Consider the following 26,769-nt stretch of genomic DNA (forward strand, 5'->3'; position numbering starts at 1 on the left):
TTGGTTAGGCATGCCACACCATAAAGAAGTTCAGAGTTCCATTGTATGGCATGTATATACCTCAAAACGTATTTGTAACGGTGCTTCAGGACATGGCCTGCACAATGTATTAACAGTTTGAATAATGAAAGCGTGTGGATCATCAGCTATGCATGGCCTTCACAGCGGATACCAGTAATCTGCCATGAACTCTGGTTGCTATTAGGAGATAGTGCTGCAAACACAAAGGCCGAGAATTCGAGCATGCCTTGGCATTGATGGTGATGCTGAGCATTAAATGAGAAATTCATGTTATTTCATGCTACTAGACCATTCTTTTTAACCACCTGCAGTTTTTAGAGTTCTGTGTTGCACCAGGTATAGTAGAATTTATTAAATACACCAGGAATTATTTTGGCGACCACAGGCTACGCGAAAAGAGCTTGCTACCCATGTCCAGTCGTCGACAGAATCGTACGTCTCCTACCTACAGGAAGTGCTCCTGCTTTGCCGGAAAGTCGACGAGCACATGACCGAGGTTGACAAGGTGGGCCATATCCAAAAAGCATCGCGGACGATGCCTTCAATTTGCTCGTCTATAACGACGTTTCTACTGTTGACGCCATCGTCAAAGAATGCCGCCGCGTCGTCCCACAGTTTTCCCGGCTCCCAAACACCCCTGCCACGTCCTCTTGCTCCGCTCTTCCTGCCACACGACTATTTCAAGAGAACGTCACGCGTATCGTTTGCCGTGAGATTGAAGCGGCGAGTCCGGCCCCCCTTCATCCATGACCCCTCGACGGTACCTTTGACCCAGCGGCCCCTACTATTTCCGTTATACAAGCAGTGTGTGTGCGGAAGAAATTGCAAACCTTGGCATCCCTACTGCCTGCTCTGTCTCCCGACCTGATTCGGCACCCATTCCTATGTCCACAACCTTTAATGATCAGTATTTCGCTCCCAGACCACGCAATCCTGCTGAATGGCGAACAACAGATGACAAACCGATCTGCTTCCGCTGCTACCGAGTTAGTCACGTATCCCACCGTTGTCGCACCACCTGGATGCCGCCGTACTGGAGCTCATTCCTTGCTCCTCGCCCATACGCCGACGCTCGGCGTTACTCACCTCGCCGTCCGTACCCTACTTCAGATGCCCCTGACAGCCTCTCCTCCGGGCGATCGCCGTCGCCTCAATGCCGTCGCTCCCCATCACCCCAACCTCGCCGCTTTTCCTCGCCAAACCGCCGGAGGGAAAACTAAGCCATGCAGCTCTTTGAGGTAGTGCTGCATCACGTTCGTCCTGTCCAAATCCTCCGTTGACGCTCCTCTGACCACGAACCTAATTGAAGTAGATGTAGATGGGGTGTTCCGTTCAAGGCATTGATTGATACTGGAGCCCAAGTGTCCATAATGAGCGCTAACCTATGTCGTCGCCTCAAAAAAGTTCTTACGCCTGCCATCACTCGAGCCGTACGCGTCGCCAATGGCGCCACTGTTGCCGTCAGTGGTATGTGCACTGCTCGCGTAGCAATTGCTGGCCGCCAAGTTCCAGTTCTGTTCACCGTGCTGACCAGTTGCCCTCATGACCTAATCTTCGGGCTCCACTTTCTGACGACGCATTCTGCCCTCATCGACTGTTCCACTGGTACGCTGTGCCTCGAGCTTCCTCTTCTTTCCGACGTCCGCCCGAACAACCGAACACCCTCTGCACTACAGCGTTTGTTCGGTTACCTCCAAAAGCCCTAACCTTCGTCGAATTGGCCTCAACGGCAACCGGCCTGATGTCGTCGCACCTATTCGTGATGTCCTCCTGGCACGCGACATATCTGTGCCACACTTTGTCGTTACCCTTGCTGCTAATCGGATGTGTCTCCCTGTTATCAATTTTTGCTTGATGAAGCAAGTGTTACCTGAAGGCATAGCGGTGGCCACGCTCCGGTCAGTGACAGACGACCACGTCACTGCTTTTGCCGCCGACGCGTCTCCAGATCCTCCTGCTTACCCGCACGATGCCTTGAACCTCGACGGCCCATTACGTCCCATGGTCGCTCCGGACCTCGCCCCTGACCAAGCAGCCGCCCTATATCGCCTTTTGCTTTCCTACCGCGACATATTTGACACTGACATCGCCCACTTGGTCAGACGTCCCTTGTTAAGCATCGGATAAACACTGGTGATGCTGTTCCCATTCACCGCCGACTGTATCGCTGTCCACGGCAGAGCGGCAAGTTATTCAACAGGAAGTAAACAAGATGCTCGCCAAAGGCATTGTTGAGCCCTTGTCGAGTCCTTGGGCGTCGCCGGTCATGCTCGTCAAAAAGAAAGATGGCGTGACGTTTCTGCGTTGATTACCGCTACCTAAACCGAATCGCTAAAAAGGACGTTTACCCTTTACCACGAATTGACGATGCTCCTGATTGTCTTCACGGTGCCAAATACTTTTCGTCCATTGACCTTTGATCTGGTTATTGGCAGATTTCCATCGATGAGCAAGACCAAGAAAAGACCGCTTTCGTCACAGATGGCCTCTACCAATTTAAGGTTATGCCGTTCGGTTTATGCAATGCCCCCGCCACGTTTGAACGGATGATGGACTCTCTGCTTCAAGGTTTCAAATGGTCAACTTGCCTTTGTTACCTCGACGACGTCCTTGTGTTTTCTCCTACATTTGAGACGCACCTTGAGCACGTCGCAGCTATCCTTGACGTCTTCCGCAAGGCTGGGCTTCAATTAAACCATCGAAGTGCCACTTCAGGCGCCAAAAGATTACAGTGCTCGGCCATCTCGTCGATGCTTCCGGAGTACAACCCGAACCGGAGAAGGTTCGAGCAGTAACGGCTTTTCCTGTACCTCAGTCTGTCAAAGACGTCCGGAGTTTTGTGGGGCTCTGTGTTATTTCAGACAGTTCGTGAAAGATTTCGCAGCAATCGCTCGACCACTCACTGAACTTCTGAAGAAAGACGTGCCTTTTACGTGGGGTTCCCCTCAGGCTGCCGCATTTTCACGCCATATCATGATTCTGACCAATCCACCGATCTTGGCCCACTTTGACCCATTCGCACCTACAGAGGTCCGAACCGATGCCAGTGGTTATGGGATCGGCGTGTCTTAGCACAACACGGACGCGACTGCGTTATAGCCTACGCTAGCCGGCTCCTGACAACTGCAGAGCACAACTATTCGATTACCGAGCGCGAATGTCTTGCTCTCGTCTGGGCTGTTTCAAAGTTCCGCCCATATTTATGTGGCAAGCCCTTCTCAGTAATCACGGACCATCATGCGCTGTGTTGGCTTTCGTCGCTCAAGGATCCTACTGGCCGGCTCGGACGTTGGGCCCTCCGACTACAAGATCCCTACACAGTGACGTACAAGTTGGGACGCAGATTGCCTCTCTCGCTACCCAGTCGAAGACCCGACCTCTACGTCTGAGCCTGACACCGACGCCTGCGTTCTCTCTGTTTTTCCACTGGTCCATGTCGCCGACGAGCAGCGCCGTGACCCGTCCTTGCGTATCATCATTGACCGCCTGGAATCTCCACTTGCCGACAGTTCCCTTCGCTTATTCACACTTCAAGATGGTGTACTCTGCCGCCACAACGTTCACCCGACGGCCCAGCATTACTCCTTGGGATCCCTAAACACCTTCGCTCGGCTGTCCACAAACTTCACGACCTCCCCACTGCCGGTCACCTCGGTGTGTCACGTACCTACAACCGGATCTGCTGATGCTTCTTTTGGCCAGGGCTTGCTCGCTCCGTTCGAAGATACGTAGCTGCGTGTGAGAAATGCTAGCGACGCAAGACACCATCGACGCTCCCTGCTGGGTACCTTCAACCAATCGACATTCCCGTGGAGCCATTCTTTCAGGTTGGTTTAGATTTACTTGGTCCTTTTCCTCTTTCTACCTCTGGGAACAGGTGGATCGCTGTGGCCACAGATTACGCCATGCGCTACGCCATCACCCGAGCGCTCCCTACAAGCTGCGCCAGAGATGTTGCCGATTTTCTTCTACGCGACGTGATTTTATTACATGGAGCACTGCGAGAACTTCTCACAGACCGTGGCCGGACATCCCTGTCAAAAGTTATCGTGGACATCCTGCAGTCCTGTGCCACGAGGCACAAGCTATCCACGTCATACCATCCGCAAACAAATGGCCTCACGGAGCGTCTTAACCCATATATTCCCATCACTCGAGTCGTACGCGTCGCCAATGGCGCCACTGTTGCCATCAGTGGTATGTGCACTGCTCGCGTAGCAATTGCTGGCCGCCAAGTTCCAGTCCTGTTCACCGTGCTGACCAGTTGCCCTCATGACCTATATGTAGGATGCTGAAAATTTTTGAAATAACTCGAAACATTTTTTTTGTAAAAAAGCTAGCACCCCCACGTGGGTGTTTCTGAGGCCCTGCCCTTCTCGCGTGCAAGTCTTGGTTAGCATGGGAGTACTCCTCGCTACGTGCTTTCAGTCGCAAAATTGTATTTCCGCGTGAGCTTCGATGAACGCCATGTCGCGGAAGAAAATGCAAATGATGCAAATGAAATATAAATTAAAATGATTATTGATGGTTGAAATTTTTGTCAGTTATTCCTGAGTAATTGAATATGCTCTGAAAACAATATCATTGTAATATATGCAGAAGTTTTTTGTTTGCAGTTGGTCAAACAGCGGTGTCCTATATGTAGGACGGGTATAAAAGCACAGTTCAAAAAAAATTTTTTTTGAATAAAAGGTATGATTCTGCTTTCTGAGGTCCCAGAAGCAATTATTACGGGAAAAAAATCACTTTCCTTAATTTCCCCAAGTTCGGGCATATATGGGTTAATCACATTCTCACAGACATGCTCGCGAAGTATGTCTCTTCAGACAACACTGACTAGGACCTCGCTCTACCGTTTGTCACGTTTGCTTATAATTCCTCGCGCCACGACACAGCCGATTATTCCCCATTTTTTCTTCTGTTCGGCCGAGAACCAGCACTGCCCCTCGACACAACCCTCCTGTTCACGTGGCACCCACCAGTGAATACGCACTTGATGCCGTTGTCCGCGTTGCCCACAAGCAAGGGAAATTGCCCGTGACCGCCTTCTGAACTCCCAAGAGAGTCAAATGCGTTTGTACGACTGGCGACACCGAGACGTGCACTTCCCGCCTGGTTCTTTGGTGCTTCTATGGTCTCCGTCGCGTCAGGTCGGCCTGTCAGAAAAACTGCTGTCTCGTTACGTAGGCCCCTACCGAGTGCTTCGTGCCGTGACTCTGTTACCTACGAGATCGCCCCTGACGCCCCATCTGCTTCCCAGTCCAGCGATATCGTGCACATTACACGACAGAAGCAGTATCACCCTCCTAGTGATGACATTTAGACGCTCCGGGACGTTGCTTCTGCCACCGGGGGATTATGCTACACGCGTGGTATTTATTGTTTGAACGAGGCGCGTGGGCGCCATCACTCGAGAAAAGAAGAGGAACGAGCTGGGCTCATGCGGTGAATCTAACCGGTCAGCGCTGCAACCGCTGTTGTAAATACAACCTGTAAATAGTTGCTCGTCTTACTGACTCGTCCTTCGCGTAACAATATGTCACAAGGTACATGTTTGCATATCATTTTATTTCCTAGTGCCCACCACACTCAGCTACAGAATCATGGGGGAAAAAAAAACATTAAAAAAATTATGCACTTACTAGACTAATTTATTACATATATAATATTGTACAATATATTTGGCCTGTGAAATTGTTTGACCTCGTACATTCTTGAATTAGAATAGATAACTCTGGCTACTTATTGGTATTGGTACTCTAGTATTGGTAGAGTTGTATGTCATTTCATCCATAGTATGTCTAATTTCCTGAAATTTTCTTTGGCTTTTCTGTTGTTAATATCCACAGATGTTTAAATGTGTGGCATAAATTTGAGTGTAGTGCATAAAATTGATTAACTCTTACACTGCCACTCCTGATATAGCTCAGAGACCCACTCTTAAACACTCCCTGCTACTCTTGAATATATACTGATTTCGTGCTTCTCCTGAAGCGACTCATAAATAAAAAATATTGAAGACCCATTGTGCCATCCATGGAGTAGTCAGCTAGATGCATAGAACTTGAAGAGTACCATATTTATTGTAATCTAGGCCGATAGCTAATTTCTTTAAACATTAGTTACGAAACTCCTAGGTCGGCTTAGATTTTAGGATTTCTTTAGGAGCTGTCTGAATTGGAAAAATGGCATGTTGACTAATGCTAGTTCTAATAGACAGTACTCCAGCCAATACTATCTGCCGCTCAGCCTCGCAGTACTACAGCTCACTGTGACAGTGCACTGTTTGACTGTTTGTGTTTTGACTGCCTTGAGTGCATGCAGTGTGTGCACAATTCTTTTTTTTTTTTAAGTTCGGTTTCGCTGAGATGCTCACACAATGGCACTGAGCAGGCAGTGTCAATACAGGGCTGCCTATCGCGAGCTGGAGCAAGTACATGGCTGGCGCTTAACATTGGTAATAAATGTAATATTCTTTTTGTGGCTGTTGTCATTTACCATTATCTTGGTCGGCTTGCATTCAAGGATTTCCTGACCTTCCGAATCGGAAGAGTTGGCTTAGAATCAACACCAACCTGGGTTAGAGTAAATACGGTAAACTTCTGACACTAGCTGGAGCACAGCGGCAGGGCAGCCATGGCAAATTAGCATGGCAGATCCATCCAAGCTTTGACGAATCAGAAAATTTATGAAGTATTGGTGAATTCTGATTCAGACAAAAGCAGTGATGAGGAACCAGCTTCTTTGTAGCATAATATGACTGCTGAACCAATGCGCAATAAAAAGAAGTAAATGCCACTGGGGGAGGAGCAGCTCAGAAGAAATCTGGCTGTCAAAGGGTTAAAATGTTCAAGAAAGAATAATTTAAGCGGATTTCTTGTTATTATATGTGAGAGCAAAAAAAACAAAAAAAAAAAAAAGAAATGGGACATGGTGAGGTGAAGGGGCCTTAGGAAGCTGAAGCTTGAATGAAATCTTTAAGATATAGATGAACTGTCAAATTTTCCATCTTATCCTGCTTTTTCCTGAAAGGTAAAAAACAACACATCTGGTCCCACCTGGTCAACTCAGTCTTACTTCAAAAGTTACTGCATTTCCTGTAAAATATCTTTTTATTGAGCATCAGTAATCAAAATGAACAGTTACATTTGATTTGGCATCTTGTCCTGTTCTTTTCTCGGAAGCTAAGTGCTTGCTGCAGCTAAATGCTGCAGTAAGCATATGTTCACACTCTCAGGAATACAGTGAGCAAGCTCTTTAAATGCAAGGCAGGATTAGAGTCCCTTTTTAATCACTTTTTCAAGGTCCACAGCATTACTGCACATATGTTACTTCATTTCCACACTGCTGATCTTGACTGGCTATACATGTGGTGCATGGTGGCATTTGTTGCTGAGCACTGGGGCACCTCCTCTTTGTGCCTTTGCTATCCGTAAAACCATTTCATCAAGTGCAAAGAGCATGCATGGCATGGTTTTGTGGGAGAACCTCTCCTGTATTCTTGACCTGTCACTGTCTATAATTCCTCAATTATGCATATAGTATACTGCCACATTCCTATCAGCTTCATTTCAGCATGAGCGTTTTGGTTACATTCTATTTTAAATGCGTAAGCATTTCTATGTCGACTCACTGAGGGAAACCGTCGTTGACGCATCACGCGGGATGCTCAGAAACAGAGTGTCTTACCCAGTGGGCTTAACACCCACGTTTGCAGAAGGCGAATATATCTTATCCATATGGATGTGTGTACCGTGTTGCGTGTGACAGGTAAGCAGTCAATGAGTTCATAAGGAGTGATGAGGGGTTATATGGGTCTGATCGCAGTTGATAATGATTGGATGCAGATGGATAAGGTGCTAAAGAGGGATAAAAACTTATAATGGTCAGAGCGATTCCGCTAAGGTTGATAAAACTGATAAGGGTTGATAAGGGTTGGATCAAGTCTGATAAGGTTGATAACACCCAATAAAGGTATATAAGGGTTGGATGCAGTCCGATCAGGTTGATAACAACCGATAAGGGTTGATAAGGGTTTATACAGGTTGGATCAAGAGCCAAAACACATTACAAGGTCAATAAAGCATACATTTAATGAACCATCCTACTGCTTCCTCAATTGCAGTAAACAACATATGTTGCGTCATATACGGGGAGATGAGCAAGTGGCACAATGCTTATGCATACTTAGACAACTCCAGTAGAGTTTCTGCATAATTTTTTGAGTATGAATGTTGGCAATTGTTTGGTATAATTACTTGAAAGTTAAGAGAAAAAAAATGTCTGTTGAACCTGTGCATCCATTGCACAAAATGCTGCACGAAGACAGTACTTTAATGTGTTGATTTGGTCCTATCTACAACAACAGTGAATTGACTTTTTTTACCTATTGTATTCTAGTTCAGCTCATTCACATTATTTTCATGCATGTTACTAGAGATGATTTTAGCTTTTACATGCTTTGGAAAGCTTGATTTTTCCTGCCAAGCACAAGCTGAGTGTATAAGTCACATTGTGGTTTTTGTTCATACATGACATAGCAGGAAGAGATAAAGAAAAGTGTGGCCAAATGTAGTTGTAGTGCTGGCAATAGGGAAAGTGGTGCTCGTTTTATTAACGGCTGTTTCCCATAGCAGAAACTTGGCATAAGAGAAGCACAAGAGCAAGGAATCGGGACGGGCTGGATAAAGAATATATCAACTTTGGGTCAGAAGTACCCTGAGGGGATAGGACTGCTTTATATAGTCTGATGAACAAGTGCCATCATGCATGCAGTAGCGATGAGTCTTTCTCATTCCAACATTTCTGACCTAGATAGCTGTTTAGTAAAAAAATATTTGTTCCTTTGACTTGAAGGAAATGCACAATAGTGATTGCATGTGGCACAGTGAAGCATTTCTTGTGAAAATTTTGTTCACTACCTTGTTCACATAAATGAATGTTATTGAAATTACACTTCCTTTTAATAATGTGTCGAAATTGTCACATAGTAAAATAAAAAGGGAATCTTTGGAGCACTATTTCTAAAATAGTATGATTGGCAGGAGGTTACTTTTTCTATGGCAAGGTACAGGGAAGAACTTTGAACATTTAGAAAATCACTTTATGAGCAGTTTGTTCTGTCTCATCACATAGTGCAACAGCTGAACAATAAACCATCAGTAGGAAGTTTTGGCAAGGTGCCTTATCTCCCTCTGGCTTATGTTTTTCATTCAGCACATAGCCGTGGACGTTGGAGAGCTGCGTGACTGGCACGCGGGTGACAATGGCGCACCGAGATGAGTGCACCACTGATCACGAGCAACAGTTTGACAACTCTTCAACGGTCTTGGAGAAGATTGCTGGCCTGTATGCAGAGCGTCTCCTCAGTGATATTACCTTGGAAGTTGGTGGAAAGCAGTATGCTGCACACCGGCTGATCCTGTGTGCTTCCAGCGATGTTTTCAGGTGAGTTCCAGTCTTTATTAGCATTCATGGACAAAGATTTGATTGCAACGTTGATGTGTTGACATGCTGAGCTGCATATAGCTTATTCACATAAATAAATGTGTGTGTGTGTGTGTGTGTGTGTGTGTGTGTGTGTGTGTGTGTGTGTGTGTGTGGTGTGTTGTGTGGAGAGTGAGAGAGTGAGTGAGGAGAGAAAGCGAGATGCTAGTGCTGGTGAGGGAAGGGAACTTGTGCTGGTGAGGGAACTTGTGGCACAAAGACTGCAGTGGAGGCGACTGGCTTTCTTAAGACTCAAATGCATAGCGTGTTTTCCTCTTCCACCTTCTTCTTTATGTGCGCACACTACATTGGCGTTGGCAGTGCACCATTCAACACCATTAGTGCTCCACCTAAACTGTTGTGCCTTGCCTTTCGAGCCACTTTGCTGCCATGATCTGTTCATTGTATTTATTTTTTTTGCAAAGTACTCCTCCCTTAGCTCTCAACACATAAGACAGCCATCAGCTTTGTCACTTGTATATTGAATCTCATGTATTACACACCCAATAATACATTGAGTGAAACTTCGTTACAGTGAAGTTACTGTGTTTACATGATTATAATGTTGAAATGGACGTTGACAAATCAGAAAATTGTAACATGAGTGAAGAAATGCATTATGCAGTCGCAGATATCTGCCTAAAATGAGGTGTTTTAGCATAGTGTGATGCATGATCCATTACAGTGATGCATGGCTGCACTACACATTAATGCCACAGTGCTCGGTGCTCCAGGAATGTCTGCTCATTTTTATGCAGCGTTCATAGTTTTGTAAATGCTTTATTTAATCCTTAGCATAATTTTACACAAAAAAAGGTATGGAGAGAGAGACAGAAGGGGAAGGCAGGGATAATTGCTATGCCAATGGCCACAGGTGCATGAACGCAAAGCAGGGTGGCAGAGTGTTTCACAGTATGCCAGTGGCTGGGAAGCTAGTTCATAATTGAATTTCACATGACAGTGGTCACTGATCGTCACAAAAGACAATTTAGACAATGTTACTCTAGTACCCATTTTTTGTGTGGTAACCAACCTTCATCTTTCTTGCGCTAAGTACTGTAGGATGCAACAGGGACGAAACGAACACTGGATATGAAGTGACACGAAGTGACACAGGGGAGTGCAAACTACCAACTGGTTTATTGTCAGATCATGCCACAGTATTTAAAGCACACAACGCAGCATTGCAACTGCATTAACTATGGTTATAGCAGATAGTCTCAGATTGCATTCTCATGTTTGTGGTTGTTATTACTCTATCGGTGTGTTCTGTGTGTGTATGCATTCCTTGTGTAAATGATTTCAGAAGCGCAAGAAAAATGAATGCACACCAACTAGCCCAATTCATAGCTCTTCTAAACTAGCCTTCAGGTGATTTTACTGCGAACACAAGTTATGAGCTAGGAAATAGGCTGATTGTGCTCAATAATGTAACCACCGTTGTTCGGTCGCCAGAATTCAGAAAATGATGCAGTGGAAGGCACTGTGCTACTATTGTGTTTGTTACAAGTTCCTCTATCAATGTGCCTCTCTGGAAGTGCTGTAGAAAGGCTCTAGTTGAACATAACGTTCCCGGGTAAACCTTTTCAGTTGAGCATATCAAAAGATTTGGTTGTACCAAGTGCACTGTTGCCCCTTTCTCTTTTTTGTCTCTCTAGCTTCCTCGCTGATTCACTTCACCTTCCTCTCATTGGCATTTGTATTCATCCCAAGACATGGAGAGGCTGGCTTTCCCGCAACGCTCAGTTGTGTGGTGGTTGAGCTTGTTGAATTTTGAAGTACATAATCGGGTGGAAAAAAATTCACATTATTATTATTATTATTTTTTTTTTTTTTTTTTTTACAGAATACTGCAGGCCCGAAATAGGGCCCAAGCAGGAGGGGCAAAAGTACATAAAAATATATCCAAGCAACGCGTACAAATATTGTATATAACAAGATCATATACATAGCAACAAAGAGGACTAATAATTGTAAAAGCAGAAAAATGAAAAGGAAAAAGGCACGAACCGTATAAATATTAGTAAATAGCAGCATCAAGTGCAGGGCAATAAAGCATAGCAACACAATGATATATAAAGTTGTTTACGCACTTGTAACACAACCAAATTGCCAAAAGCGTGTCACACACGCAGATACACACACAAAAAAAAAAACATTTTACAAGGCTGTTGCTGCAGCTGACAACACACGATAACTGAACCCAAGAAAACAGATAAGTGTAGGTATAAGTTCGCAGTACATTAATGCCAGTGATGTCAACAACTTATATGTTCTAAAAAATCAGCATTTTATAACTGTGAAAAAGGTATGTTGTTCCAATCTGTTATGGTGTGTGGAAAGAAAGAATATTTGAATATATAGAAAGAATATATGCTTGGAGTATGGTTTAAATGTAACATGGTCTTTCAGTAGCACGTAATTTCACATAAGAATATGCTGTTATGTATGTGTAAATATGGTTATAATTATAAATACTGTTTGCTCTGTCAATATCCTATATGTATCCTGTAGAATGCTTGTATAGCACAAATTGCAGAGCAAAAATTAATTACACTTCGGCTGCTACAACTATAAAAGTTCTGACATAGCCCAATGAAAATTTCATGCTAAATGGAAATTCCGTGAGCTATGTATGCTCCAAAAATCATTTCTCTTTATTGTGTTTTGCCTTGGCATTTAAAAATAGATATTTTTTGCTATTGTTAATACTAGTGGCACAAAGTGCTTTGCTTGGCATATAGATTGTTGTGTCCTAAACTGCTGTGCCATCTACAGTGTTCTACTTGCACTAATTTTCTTATTTTTCTAATTTTGGTCGCAGTGAAGATGCACTCCACAGAAACCCTGTTTGTTTTAGTACATATATATTAAACCTGAGTATGGCTATGTGCTCATTAAATATAACTTTGATTATGCAAAAGTAGCATCAAGGTTCACTGATATTCATATCTGGTCAGTGTGTTGTGTAGAAGAGGTGTATTGGCTTTACAAACATTGTGAAATACAGAGTGCACATGCCAATAAAGTGAGACTGTCATGCTAACTATGGTGACATAAGAGTGTTAGAGTGAAACTCTCGTGTAAACTACGGCAGCATAAAAGTGAGCTGGTCATCATTTACTGCACCAGCCAATGTCCTGTCTGATGTTCAGCTGGCTCTTGAGCAATAGTAGCCTTTTTTCGTTAGCTGCTAGCTTACAGGTGTATTTGTGTCTAGTCAAGGGCCGCAGGTAGCTACTACATCAGCTTCAGTTGCTTGGCCAAGGATCTCTGTGTATACAACATGCTGTCCTTGTACTAGGTGATGCTGATGGACCCCAAGTGGAGCTCCAGCAGGACATCACACATTGAGCTGAAGGAGGAGCCCCTTTGTGAAACTGTTTTTGGTGACTTCCTTGGCTATCTGTACACTGGCCGCATGCGTGTTGACCACTTGCGTGTGCTGCCATTAGTGGCCCTAGCCGACAAGTATAATGTCAAGGACCTCATGCGACTCTGCATCAGCTACATGGCTCACCACATTGTTTCTGCTGCCTACCACAACCAACTGGTGAGAGTTACATGCAGCAGTTAAAATTATTACTGCATCATTTTTTTGTCTTGTGTTGTGCACTTCCGTAGTATAAGGCACACTGCAAGTACAGCAGTGCAGCATTTCATTTATTAATTCATGGCATTTTATTGAACAAACTTACCACGATGGGTGTTACTTGTCCCACTTATCTTTAAATAAAGGTTTCTATCTGGCCGGCAACGGGCAGTATACAGGTTGACCCATGTAACTTGAGCTAAGACTTCAAAAATGAGGGGCACTTTGGACATGAATTGAACTGAACGTATAGTGTTTGCAAATGCCTAGAGTAATTAGACTATTTTGTATTTTTGCTATAACTAATATTATAACTAATACCTAATGACATTTATTACCCAACTTATTAATTAATGTCTTAAGACCGGAAGTGTGATACTCATTGTTGTAGAGCACCTTCAGAAACCACTTAACAAATTGTTTTCTACACAATGTGTCTTGCGTAGTTCCTTTTTCCGTCTGCCAAAGAAAGCCCTCGAGATACTAAAAAAAAGAACACGTGATGGGGCCCTTGTGCAACTGCTATTGTGCTGCACTCAAGTGTGCAATGGGTGAACAAGCACGGCCGCAGCTCGGCTGTGGCCACGGGAAAGTGACAGAGCGTTACGCCAGTTGTAGGCATCTGGGCCTCCGGCTCTTGTCACATAACAGCGCAAATGCATGCTACTGGCCGAGCACTGCAGAAATGATAAAGCGTCCAACACTGCAAAAGAGAAGGCAGCAGCTTTTTATTCTATTTCAAGGAAGGAAAGGGTTGCGCGCGTGAGAACGATGGAAGGTTATTACTACTACAATCATTTGCCCATTGGATAAAAATGACCTGATAAGTTTCTACGTCGGATGAACTCATCCAAACGAGAGGGAGAGCTAATTTTTACAGTCAGACTGCGGCCGTGCTTGTTCACCCATTGCATGCTTGAGCGCAGCACAATAACCGTCGTGCAAGCATCCCATCACATGGTTTTTTCGTATTTCATGGGCTTTCCTTGGTACGCGGAAAAAAGAACTACGTGAGACATATCATGTAGGAAACAATTTATTAAATGGTTTTTGAAGCCACTCTACAGCTTTGTGCATCACACTTGCATTCTTAAGCCAATAATTAAAAAGCTGGATAATTGGATAATAATTGTAATTAAATAATTAGTTATGGTGAAAATAAAAAAATAACCTGAGTTACTCTAGGCTATTGCTAGTATTTCAAAACGCTATCCGTAGTTCAGAAAATGTAGTATAATTATTGTCATGGAGTTTTTTTATGATAAGTTTGCAGAGAACATTAAAGAGAATCTCATTGTAGATAGCGCAAGACCTCGAAGGAGAGGTCAGGTACTCTATATCTCATCAATGGACCTTTTCAGAAACATGCAGCGTCATGCTTTCCCCTGGTGGCGTCTTTTGCAGAGAGGGTGTGCTGGGCAGCTGCCGTCATTGCGAATGTGAAGGCACAGTGCAAATTCTTCATTTCTTTCCAAGTTTGGTGTATCTTTTATGGTTGTCGGTTGAGAGCTGCTAGTGGGCATATTGCGGAACCTTCAGTAAGCATTTTACGATTATTTAATCTGCCTTAAGCATGCCGCAGAAAAAGAGAAAGGTGGCAGGTGAACATGCTGTGTACCCGGCAAAATGTTCGATAGGCAACCACAACAACACCAAAGCTTAAAAAAGGAAATGTCGCGGCAGGGGGCTTATATAGCTTCACCGCCTAACCGTTGTGTAATGTATGGAAGCATACAAGGTGTGTTTGTGCGAAAAGTGAGAATTGTGGACCGCCAATCTAGTACGCGAACACCTCCCAACAGGCTCTGGCAGCCCCAGTCCATGGACGGTACCTGAGATCCTGTGCCATATGCTTTATCATAATCTCAGGTGCTTTTCTGAGGCCTCCGTTTGCCCTTATTATTTTTATTTTCACATGCTAAATAGTCTCGCAAAAATACATAATTGTACGTATTGCGGTGAAGCTTAGAGCTTAGATAAGCCATTATGGAACGCATACAATCGCGGAAAAAAGATTTGGCACTTACCGCAGCTCCATTCTTGCTCAAATTTTGCAGAGATCACATTTTACAGCCTGGATCATTCACTGTAACACTTGGTTTTGTTACTTGCCTAGTTTGTCAAGACAGAATTGCGAATTTGTCTTCGTCTGCACCTCTCAGATGCACCGCCGAGAAATAATAGAAGCGAATCTCAAAGGCCATGCTCTACCGTATTGCAGATGACGGAAGTGACATAGCCACCATGTTTTAGACATTATTTAGACATTGAAAGCTTGCTACAATTAGTTGCTTGGTTTGTCAAGAACAAAACTATGAACTTGCTTTCGTCTGCACTCTTCGCAGTTAGTAAAGTCTGAAATGTGCCTTTAATGTCACTTCCACCGTCTGCAATAGGGCAGCAAATGGCCTTTGATATTTGCTTCTAATAATTGCTGCGGGATGCATCCGAAAGGTGCAGACGAACACAAATTCGCAGTTCTTTCTTGACAAACTAGGCAAGCAACGATGACAAGTATTACATTGAACGAACCCGGCCGATAAATATGATCCTTCTGCAAAATTTGAACAAGAACGGAGCTCTGGTAAGCAATTAATCTTTTTTCTATGATTTTAAGAGAAAACGCATGTCCCTGTATAAGACCCTTGCCGACGGTACTCCCAGTAACAAACAACATAAAAAAGTGTTGACATACATCATTTTCCAGCTCTGACGTACGATGAGCGAATATTTGTACATATGAGAGAGAGAGAGATAAATGAGATGGGAAAGACAGGGAGTACATATGAGAAAAATTCAGGCTGCTTTCACAGCACTTGCTGATCTAAAACAGCAAGAAAACGCCTGATGTTGCTTACACCCATTACAACCTCCATGCAAACACATGGTGGTAGCAGATGATAGCGGAGCTGACAAGCTTTCATCTGGGCTCTTCAGCGGGCTGCTGTTAATGGCGCACGTGGCTTTCTGAAAAGGTCCATAATGCATGACAGTTAGCCGACTTGAACTTGTTTTTGTGAAGTGGGATGCAAAAGTACTCATTTGTGCATGACATAGCGACTTTTATACACTGAGCAGTACTGAATGTGAGCATGATGCTGACGTCTTTTTTTTTTTTCTTGGCCATTTCTGTGTTGTCAGTGTCTGGTATATCATCCTTAACTTAAGAGTTTTGTGGCTCTAAGGGTGATTCCGCTAAACTGCTTTTGTTTTTACGCTTAATGCAACCATGTTTACAACTTTGGGCCGTGAGGACATATACTGGCAGTTGATATTAATCTTTCTTCTTTGTTTCTTAGGTCTCCTGGTACCGGTACACTCTAAACTGTGGCTCTACTGCAGTGCACAAAGCATTTAGCAACTTTATTGCCTGGAATTTTGAGCTTGTAGCCAACACAGAAGACTTTGGAAACATTGAGCTGGATGTCCTGACCTCATTTCTGCGTAGATCAGATTTAGTCATCGCCAGTGAATTTCAGCTGTTCAAGTAAGTGCTTGTTTTGAAGCTTTGTAGCATGCATATCAGGACGATAGGCGATACATTTGAATTCTCCTAGGTGCCCTAGATAAGTTATATACAAATCTGGTGCATGCTGCATGGATGTGACCAACAGGAAATCGTTGGCATCTTGTACATGGTTGGAAAATGTTGACTTGTTCATTAAACATAATCCGGATGAATGTACCATCGTGCTCACTATGAGCTACAACGCACGACCGCTTTGCCACGCGCTTTCGCATTGTAGCTCATACTGAGTGTGATAGTACTTGATGTGTGGGTACATGTCGGTTAGGCAGTTTCAATATTGAAAAAGAAAGCCTTGTGGCCCTTTCCTTGTCGTACCTACTGACGTATAACACAGAAAAATAATTTAGACAACAATGTACAAAACTCTTTAAAATTGTGAACCTGAACTCTTCTCACCTGGGTAATTATAGTACCATTACTGCCAATAATGAGTTCTGTGTGTCCAGGCCATGGCTAGTGTCCTTTGCTTGCTAGAAAGCAGCGTTGTTCCTCAGCCCATTTCAAGTCATTTAGTTCACTTAGTGCAATCATCAGTGATTTTTTTTTTCTATTTAAAACATTAGGCATAGAGAGATGTAAATTGCAATAGTTGGAGTAGGGCAGTGTTGCATCTCATGGTGTCATAGTTGAAATCTACTTGTACTCTAAAGCAACAGCTACTGAGAAAGTGTATTTGCATTAGCGTCGACATTTACGTGTTCAGTGAGCCAGAGTGGAAATTTAACAAGGAGTGCAGAACCAGTTTTAGTTCGTTATGTAGCGTTTTATAGCGCAAAAGCAACTCAGGCTATGATGCGCCAACCACAACAAAAACCAAGATCCAATTTTGATGACGGCTAATTGGACCTACATGGGACATAGTTTTGTGTCTACTTGCACAGATGAATTTATGGCTTGACTATGCAGTACAAATGTGGCAATCTAAGCTTATCTTCATACTTCATTATTTATTTAATGAATTTAACTCATGTTACAGTCGAATCCCCCTACAACGAATGCCGCTACAACGAAATTTCTGCCACAACGAAGATTTCCCGATTCCCCGTCAGCTGCCCATAGAAAGTACAGTTAAACCTGCTTATGACGAACCTCCATATAATGAATTCCTGGATATAACGAAGTTTTTCTATACCCCACCGTTACTCCATAGAAGTACACTTGGTTTCAGATCAAGCCATTGATCAGCTTGCTGTTTGAAAGACTGGTGTCCTTGGCTCATTTATTCTTGCTGTTATTTTTATGAAGTCTCAAAGATACAAGTACAGTGTAAACCGCTTATAACGTAAGTCGCGGGAGTCGCGAATATCCGCACTATAAGCGGTACTGCACTATAACCAAAGCAACAATTTTCAAGGCCCGCACATATGCAAAACATGTGCACCGAGCCGCCACGCATATGCGACAGTCGAGGAATGTGGCTAGAACGTTTGCATTCAATTTACAGTCGAATCTCGTTAATTCGAACCAAATCACGCGGCGGCGCCTCCGACCGGCATTGCTCCGGCACCACCATAGAGTAAAAGCTTAGGGGAGACCCCTCAATGTCGCGCGCGAACTAAACAAAAAAAAAGAAAAAAAGAAACGTGGCGGAAATTTCACCCTCTCTCAAATGGCAAGGTCGCTGATTCTGCGTTGCGCTGGAACATGCGTGTACGTGCCGACGTCTCAGCCACGCTACCGTAGCCACGTGTATGAACCCTTCTTTCTCCTTTACGCTTCTCTACTTTCAGTTGTTGACCTTGCACGCTGCGGCTACGGCGCAGAGGGAAGCAGTGGCGCTGTCCCAGGCCGGCCAACGTAACTGCCCACGCCGGTAAACTCCGCTTCCCGATAACGGCAGAAAACGAAAGTTCGGGGAGCTGGCGCCGGGCCGGCTGGAGCGGCGGCGCCTGCACGGCCGCGAGCGCGCACGGTGACAGTCGAAATTGAGGGAGCTACGAGGGAGGGCGAGGGGAGCCACCGAAGCAGCGGAGTTGCCGAGGCGAAATCCGCTTCCCTGCCGCTCTCCTCCCACACATTCCACGGTCTCTGCGTGCGCCCTTCGCCGTGCTGTGCCGGCGCCGCCCGCTCCCTGACGTTTTGTTTACTGCCGTTATCGTGAAGCGAGCGTTGGATGGCGTTGGCAGTTTCGCGGCCCTCGCTCGAAATTGGCCACAGGCCAAAGCCTGGGGTAGCTCGATTGCAGTCCGGGGCAGCAGCGCAGACGATGTGCAGGTGACAGCAAACCAGGGGTAACTCCGCTCACGCTGCGTACATTCAACGCACTTGACAAACACTAAAGTGCAAGGGAAAGGAATTCTGCATACGCATCGCCCACGTGGTACGATGTTCAATTCGGACGGCAAAATTTCGGGTGGCATTTCAGATGCTAAGTTCACATGAACAAAGCTTACTTTCTTGAGTCGAACGAGTAATTTCAATTGGTGCGAGGCGGACTAATGAGGGAAGCAATGTGCGACACCTCAACACCACGGTCCACCAGGTTATGTCCCTCAACGTGCGACAGGCGGCTTTGTAAAGCCTTAGGCCTAATGCGTCGCTACTTTGACAACAACCGGCATCCAAAAAAAAAAAAACACATCCCACCCAAAATGTGCACACAGGCAGCCGCGAGGAGACATTAGCTCTGTGAGGTGGTCCTACCCCGCTCGGTGCACACAGCATCCGAGTTGACGGCGCCCCGTCCCAGACGGTGTCGGAGCGCCCGGTGCCAGGCCGCAATACCAGTCAGCCCGTAGCGGCACCCCCCGCGGCCACCCGGCTCCCTGAGCCGCGACTTCCGAAGTCAAAGAGATAGAAGAAGCTATTTACATAAGAAATTCGGACCACCCACGAGGCTTCCGTACTCACTCGCTTCAGGCTTGCCAATTCTCCGCGGGCGCTAGGCCTCGCTCTCCCAGGATGCAGACCACGTGGCTCTTGTACCGACGAGTGTACAGTACTTCAACAAAACCTCGCGAAAAGGCTTAGCATGTTGAAAAGTTCAAACACGCTACAGCAACTGTCGCCTCTCTCAAGAAAGCACGCCGCCGATGCTAGCGATCAAAATCCACGCTAGGACTACGTTCGATTGAAACAAAGGTTGTCTCGAACCGAGCAAAACTGTTAAAATTATCATCCGATGCCCAAGAGGTCCACGTTGGGCAGCCAGATGTGGGGTCTCACGCATGCTCTTGGGACAAAGGAACGACAACACAGTAGTGCAAACAATCAAAAGGGCATTTATTGCACCTTTCATACACTAATGCACACTAGCCGAATTACAACCAATAGAACATTCACATGGGCGCGCGACAAATCAAGTAAGTCCGACTCACCACGACCCGATAGCGAGCGAATACGTCGCCCCATGCAATGACACCATCGCCTAGTCGTTCACGTGTTCGTCCATACCGGTGCCCCGCTCCGAGCCACGCGAGAAGCGTGGATCGGCGCACGCGCGGGACGTTCGCGTCACTTACCGATCTCAACCCAAAGAGAGCGCCTTCGACCTTTTTCTCCCAAGTCACCCCGCCGTTCGGTGGCGTTAGCATCGTGACACTCGCGCCATCTCTCGCAATGCGCCGCAACACCACGACCGCCGCTGGCACTTAGCCACGCGGTGAAGCCGGATTACAGGAGACGCGTAAGAGTCGTGCATCCCCTCAAGTGCTATGGGAAATCAACGGGAGTCTGAAAAGACCGCACTATATCATGTCCTGCACTATAAGCGGTTACGTTATAAGGGGTCTATACTGTATAGCATAAGTATGCTTGCTATATAAATGGAATGAAACAGTTTCATTGAATTTCATTGTGCTTGACAAATATATGAAGGTATTGACGAACCACTGGTGGACTGGTGGATTACAGCAATTCATTTGAATGCTGATACTGTTGTTAGCTATTCTTTTTTTTTTTGCATTTTGTGAATAAATTAGTGCCCTGGATGGGTCCTGGCAGAATGATGCATTAATGACCTTTACAATATGGTATACAGCATGTCTAGAAAGCTGATTTTGAGGCACAGAACATATACAGCTACACTCATTTCATCTAGGTACTGCACCTTTTTTGGGGAAGCAAGAAATGTGGCATTGTTTAGTTGTAGACTTCTCATGCTGCAGGCTGTTATCTGTGCAATCATACACCCACAGTGGTGGCTCTGTGGCTGTGGCATTCTGCTGCTGGGCACAATGTGTTTTGATCCCCGCTGTGACAGCTCCATTTTGTTTGAGCAGAATGCAAGAATGCTCATGCCCGGAGCTTTGTCTGTGCCGTGAAGAACCCCAGGTGGTCAAAATTAATCCCAAGCCACTACTATGGAATCTCTCTTAGCCACTTTGTTGCTTTGAGACATTTGAACCTATCCACTTAATTATGCAATCACATTATGTGGATTATGGCTCTAATGAACTTATGAAATGCTGCCTCTGACATTGCTTGAAAGTCACTTTTATTCACCTTTGCTTTTTTGTCTTCTGTTAATGTTGGTTTATTAGGCAGTTTTATCACATAACAAGACCCCTCTTTTCATGATTCTTCTTTACTGTGGACAGTGTGTCATGTACAAGATACTGCTTATGCAGCATGCATTACTATGTCAAAAGGCAAACAACACTTAGCAGGATCATGACAAACTTGTTAACAATGGAAGTTTGGGTAACTTTTCACTCTCTTTATGGTAGTTGTGACGTACACCACTTTCTGGCACTTTTACTCTACGTTGGAATAGTGATCAGTGCACACAAATAACATTGAAGTTAGTGGAACTACAATCTGATCGTGAACAGGGCCATGATTTTGTAGCGATGCCTTACGACTTATTCTATACTAGTCTTATCATCCACCGCTCACGGCCAGCTGATCTCGTTGGTAACACGAGTGGACCGTCGCTGTGACCACTGACGAAGCGCGATAAGCGCGAAAAGGCATTATTACCGGAAAGGCATCGCTACAAAATACCGGCCCAGTTTGCCAGCACGCTTCTGTGTCTTTACTGCAACCTTTCTTGAACCCTTGTTCCTGCCTCAGTTCTGTTTCTTATAATAACAAGCACATGTACCCACTCATAGTCTCAATAAATTTCACTTCAGTGCCAGCAATTTATTTGCATGTGCAATTCCTCCTTGTTTTTTTTTCTCTCCCTCTTTCTCCCCTCTCATGTACTATGCTGCTGCACATTGTATCGCTGGCTTGCCCTAACCTACACTCATGTGAGGCAGTTGCTCAGTGTCTGCGTCGTTATTTTTGTCTTTGATGTATTGTAAGGAAGAACCTCTTAACAATATCCCTTTCTACCAGACAATAAAATTCCTTATTTAAGTATTGCATCTGCCGTAAGTTTGATGGTGATACATCTGCAGCTTAAATCAAGATTTCATTGGCCAATGCAAACTTTAAGTAGACGCAGATCACTTCTCGTGATCACTTAAGGCTAAGTTTCTTGTGGGTAGATTTATCCAGATAATTATTGCAGTAATATGTATAGTTGATATTTGTTATGAAGTTTATGAAAATCTCTTTGACTAAGTTTTGATATATAATTGACAAATAGTAAAGGATACTTGTAAACAGAGCAGTAGTGTTTTGACAGACCATAAGGGCAAGTTATGAGAACCCTCAGAGAACACCACTTGTTTAGGAAGTCTGAACAGTGGAACAGTGAAACGGTATTTTAGCAGAAATCCTAACATTTCATCTTCTGTGCTCCAATTAGCAGATCGTCTCATTTCTATACCTCACTATAATATTTGTGACATGCATTCAATCTGAAGTGGTAAGCAGAATGATCGTACTGTCGAGAGCAAAATTTTAGAGACTACGGGAGTGGTGGCCAAACTGCATGGCAGTGTTCTCTGACATTGGGGCACCTGCGTTCAAGACTAGTGTACTGTACAAATGCATCCTTTTTATCTGGAAGCCAGCTCATGTGGAGGCTTTAACCACATGTGCACAAGAACAAGGTGAAAGAAAAAGTTGCCGCTGTGCACATATTCTTGATGGTGTCGAAGAATGGCAAATGTCTTGCATCGCATGCCGGCGTCTTTATACATTTTGCTAGACTGTTGTCTGCATGAACAACAATACTTTTACATTGCTTGCAACTTTCCCTCAAAATGCCCTCACTGGTAAGACCAGCCAGCAACATGCTCACTGTGCGCTAATACGCGGATTTTTGGAAAACCCAATAGCTTGTAACGCTCATTCCAAATACAGTACTAGTGCCACATGCCTGGAAACATGCATTAAAAGACAAAATACCTACCTGCTAGGGATCCAGGGAAAACACGGGGAATACAGGAGATGGAAATTCAAGACGATGAGCAACACGAAAACAAGGTGAGAGCTGGAGCCAACGTTTCAACAAGTGGACTTCTTGAAGACAAGTCCACTTGTTGACATATGTCGCCTTGAAGAAGACAACTCCACTTGTCGAAACGTTGGCTCCTGCTCTCACCTTGTTCTCGTGTTGCTCATCTACCTGCTAGGAAGAATGACAAAAAAAGAAGGCAAAGATACTGCAGGTGAGTCCTTCTCGAAAGTAAAGTAATCAAAAGCATGATGGAGATGCAAGGCTTTGCTGCTCTTCGATAGCAACTAGCAACATGTGCACAGTGACTGTGAAAGCAGCACCTTGTGCTCTCTCAGGCATTCTTGTGTGTGTGCAGTTTAACCAGCACAATGAGTACGCTGGCAGATAAAGGATATGCATGCGCATCATACTAGTCTCCAATATGGGAATTCTAATGTCTGAGGGTGCAGCGATGCAGTTTGGCACTCCTATGGTCTCCAGAATTTCACTCTCAACAATACATCTGCTGGGAAGAAGCCACTGTGGTGGTTCAGTGACTATGGCTTTCTGATGCTGAACACAAGGTGACAGGATTGATTTCTGGCTGCTGCGGACACGTTTTTATGGGAGTGGAATGCAGAAATGCTCTCTGTGCATGTTGAAGAACTCCAGGTGGTCAAAATTAACCTTGAGCTCTCCACTATGTTGTTTCTGATAGCCGCTGTGTCAAAGAGAATGAAAAACCTGCTGCTGTGGCTCAGTCAGCTAAGGTGTTGTGCTGCAGAGCACAAGATCGCGGGATCAAATCCCAGCCGCGGCGGCCACATTTCGATGGAGGCGAAATGCAAAAACGCCCGTGTGCTTGCGTTGTAGTGCACATTAAAGAACCCCAGGTGGTCAAAATTAATCTGGAGCCCTCCACTATGGCATGCCTCATAATCAGAACTGGTTTTGGCACATAAAACCCCAGAAAAAGAAAGAAGAAGAAAGAGAATGAAAAGCTGGTGCTATCAGGAAAAGATGCGAATGAGCAAAGAAAGGGACAGAACCTTCCGTAGGCATTTCGTTGTCTATCTTTTTCTGCTATTACAATGTGTATGTTCTTTAGGACATTAAGACCAATCAATCAATCAATCAATCAATCAATCAATCAATCTGCTGTGAAGAATCTGCCATTGCTGGATGACACCCTCTGTAGTGAAATTTGAAGTTTCTGTCACAGATATAAATGTTGACTCATCCAGTATAGGCAGATTAGTTAGAGTTGACTGGTTATCTAACAACCTCCGCTAGACAAAAGCAAGCTGAATGCAGGCTTCAACATATCAGCATAGGGTGATTGATGATTGTGCTGCATCATTCATTTTCAGAGTTCTCATGTACCTATATGTAGATGGCTATCTGTATGCTAACAAAGCAGAAGCCTTGTGTTGCAAGCTTTGTTGAATAATTTTTTGTGTGGCCCTCGCAGCTATGCCGCCGGTGGCTGTCCCTGCAGGAGCCATGGCCCCAGTGTGCCCGGCCTGGCAACGAGGAAGCATTTGGGCAGCTGGTGAGCCAGGTAATGGCACATGTGCGGTTCCCCATGCTGACACTTGATGAGCTAGATGGGCTGCTGTCGCACCCTCTGGTGGTGCGCTTCCAGAGTATCTTCTTTGACCGCCTGGTGATAGCACTGGACTTCCAAACACGAGCACGTACTAATGGGTTTTGGCGGCAGTGGCCTGAACTGATGGTGCCTCGCATTTACACGTCGGACACATGGTCAGCCTCTTTGTGCATTGACAACTACCCCTGCCGGACTAGATTTGGTGTGCACACACTCATCTTTATGACACCTGGCAGCCTGTCAGGGGCCTTGGCGGACAAGCTACTTGAATGGACTGTTGATGTGTACCCCAAGGGGGTGCTTTTCCACCGGTTCCTACTGATTGCACTGCGTGAGACATTAGAAGGGCCAGAATCGCAAACCAAGACTGTGCGGCTGTCGCTTACTTCAAGTCGTTTCAACGAGGACACTACAGTGGTGGTGAGCATTCTGGTGAGTGGAATGCAGGATGGTGTGGAGCATGTGCGCACAGTAGTGCAGCGCGAGCACACATTCACCAGGAGTCGCGCATGCTCAATTTGGACGACCTGGTGCCCTATGCGGAGCTCAACGATGTGCCCCGTGGTGCCTCACCTTTCCTTGTGGGGCCCCACTGTGACCTCTTCGTTTGCGCATCTCCATCACACCCCTGTGCCGTAAGAGCTAGGCATGCAGGGCTATGCTTGGGTTGTTGGTCTTTGTGCCTTTCTCAGATGTCTGGCCTCTCTGTCTGGACTTGTAGTTGTGGCCACTGTATCTGGCATTTAGCAGGGTGGTGTACCTGCTGCTCTAGGTGTGCTCAATTAACTGAAGACCAATGGTGAATATGTCATCTTGAATACTTTCAAGGTCCATGACATTTGGCCCAAGTTCGCTAAGCACACCGATGGTATTTATGCGTGGGCCTGAATAGAATAGTTCATGTATGTAGTTGTACTTGTTATGTGAGGCATAACCATGGTCAAGTGATATGGCTAACCTACCAGAAGTATATTCAATTTGCTTGCTGCAGCAAAGGTTTAGACACGATGTTTGTTACTCTTCACATCATTGAGGTAACACTTAGCTTTGTATTTGCACTGTTTAATTTTGAGTGTTACGTGCTTTCCTACAGTGGACATGGCTGACTCATGATGGATTATACTTGTCATATTGTTTTCCATTGTTGTATTTAAAATTTTTATTTTTCACATTGCCTTTATTTGCACCATTTTTACCTTGAAGATGTTTTCACCAGGCCAAGAATATAGTCACAAATAGATATAACTTGTTTCACACTGCAGTCGAGCCTGTTTATATATTGAACCCGGATACTTGAATTATTTCCTCTATCGAAAAGAATTATTGCTATATCGAACAGGGAAAGTATGCCCCTGAAAACACATGTAGATGTATAGGTGCACTGTGGGGCTACATTGAAACTCCTCCCACCAATACATTGGACATATTGAACTGCATGCAGCACTGTGCCCATGAAGTGATCGTTCATCTGAGCAGTTCCACCAGGCTGGTGTTGTCCTGAGTGACCTCATTTCTCCTCATTGCAGTAGGTGTGTTTCAGAGACACTCAACACTCAGTGGAAGGTCCATTTAGAATTCAGGTCTGATAATTGCTTTTACTAGTGGAATGCACATGACAGGCCATGATATGTTTACTTAAAAATAAGTGATTGTAATTCCTGCAGCTCTTTGTTTCCCTCTAGATGCCCTCTTTGATACCCAACAACCAACAGCAGCTGTGAAAGTACCAAACATTTTAGATGGACCATTCATTGCTATGTATTGTGCCACTTCATGTGGACATACGTGTCGAGCGTAGAGCACATGACAAGCATGATATGGTCATCCCAGTAATTTTTTCCCGGTGATCATGCATTGGCATGCTGCACCACGGCACCAATTATCCATGTGCAATTTGCATAGTGCAATGGGTGTACATAAGCGAATGCATTTATGCAACTAAGTAATTAATTTTGTTTTTAGTTATTTGTGATAATCTTGACGCTGCAGTTTGTCACGATGGCAGGAAATTATCAGAGATGAATTGAAGGTTTCAGTTAGATGGCACATCGGCACATTTTTATGCCATCATAGGGGGTGTGCGCCACTGTAGGGACATCACTGAAAGCTACCTGGCTGTAGATTTCAGAATCGCGGATGGGAGAAGTAGTATGGCTGTCCTGCCTGTGCACTAAGGACGAAAGACACATGGGCCTGTGATTTTCCGTTTGTGCACTCGAAAGAAAATTTTTTTCTCTGGTGATAGCATCCACAAAAAA

The 26,769-nt window shown here is 44.9% G+C and overlaps 1 pseudogene; it reads left to right on the top strand.

Moving 5' to 3' along the window:
- The first annotated feature begins 6,400 nt into the window (after window positions 1–6,400).
- LOC119435097 (BTB/POZ domain-containing protein 17-like) lies at window positions 6,401–25,157 on the top strand (annotated as a pseudogene).
- Window positions 25,158–26,769: the final 1,612 nt, after the last annotated feature.

Source organism: Dermacentor silvarum, unplaced genomic scaffold (assembly GCF_013339745.2).
Source record: "Dermacentor silvarum isolate Dsil-2018 unplaced genomic scaffold, BIME_Dsil_1.4 Seq446, whole genome shotgun sequence".
Lineage (NCBI taxonomy): Eukaryota > Metazoa > Arthropoda > Arachnida > Ixodida > Ixodidae > Dermacentor > Dermacentor silvarum.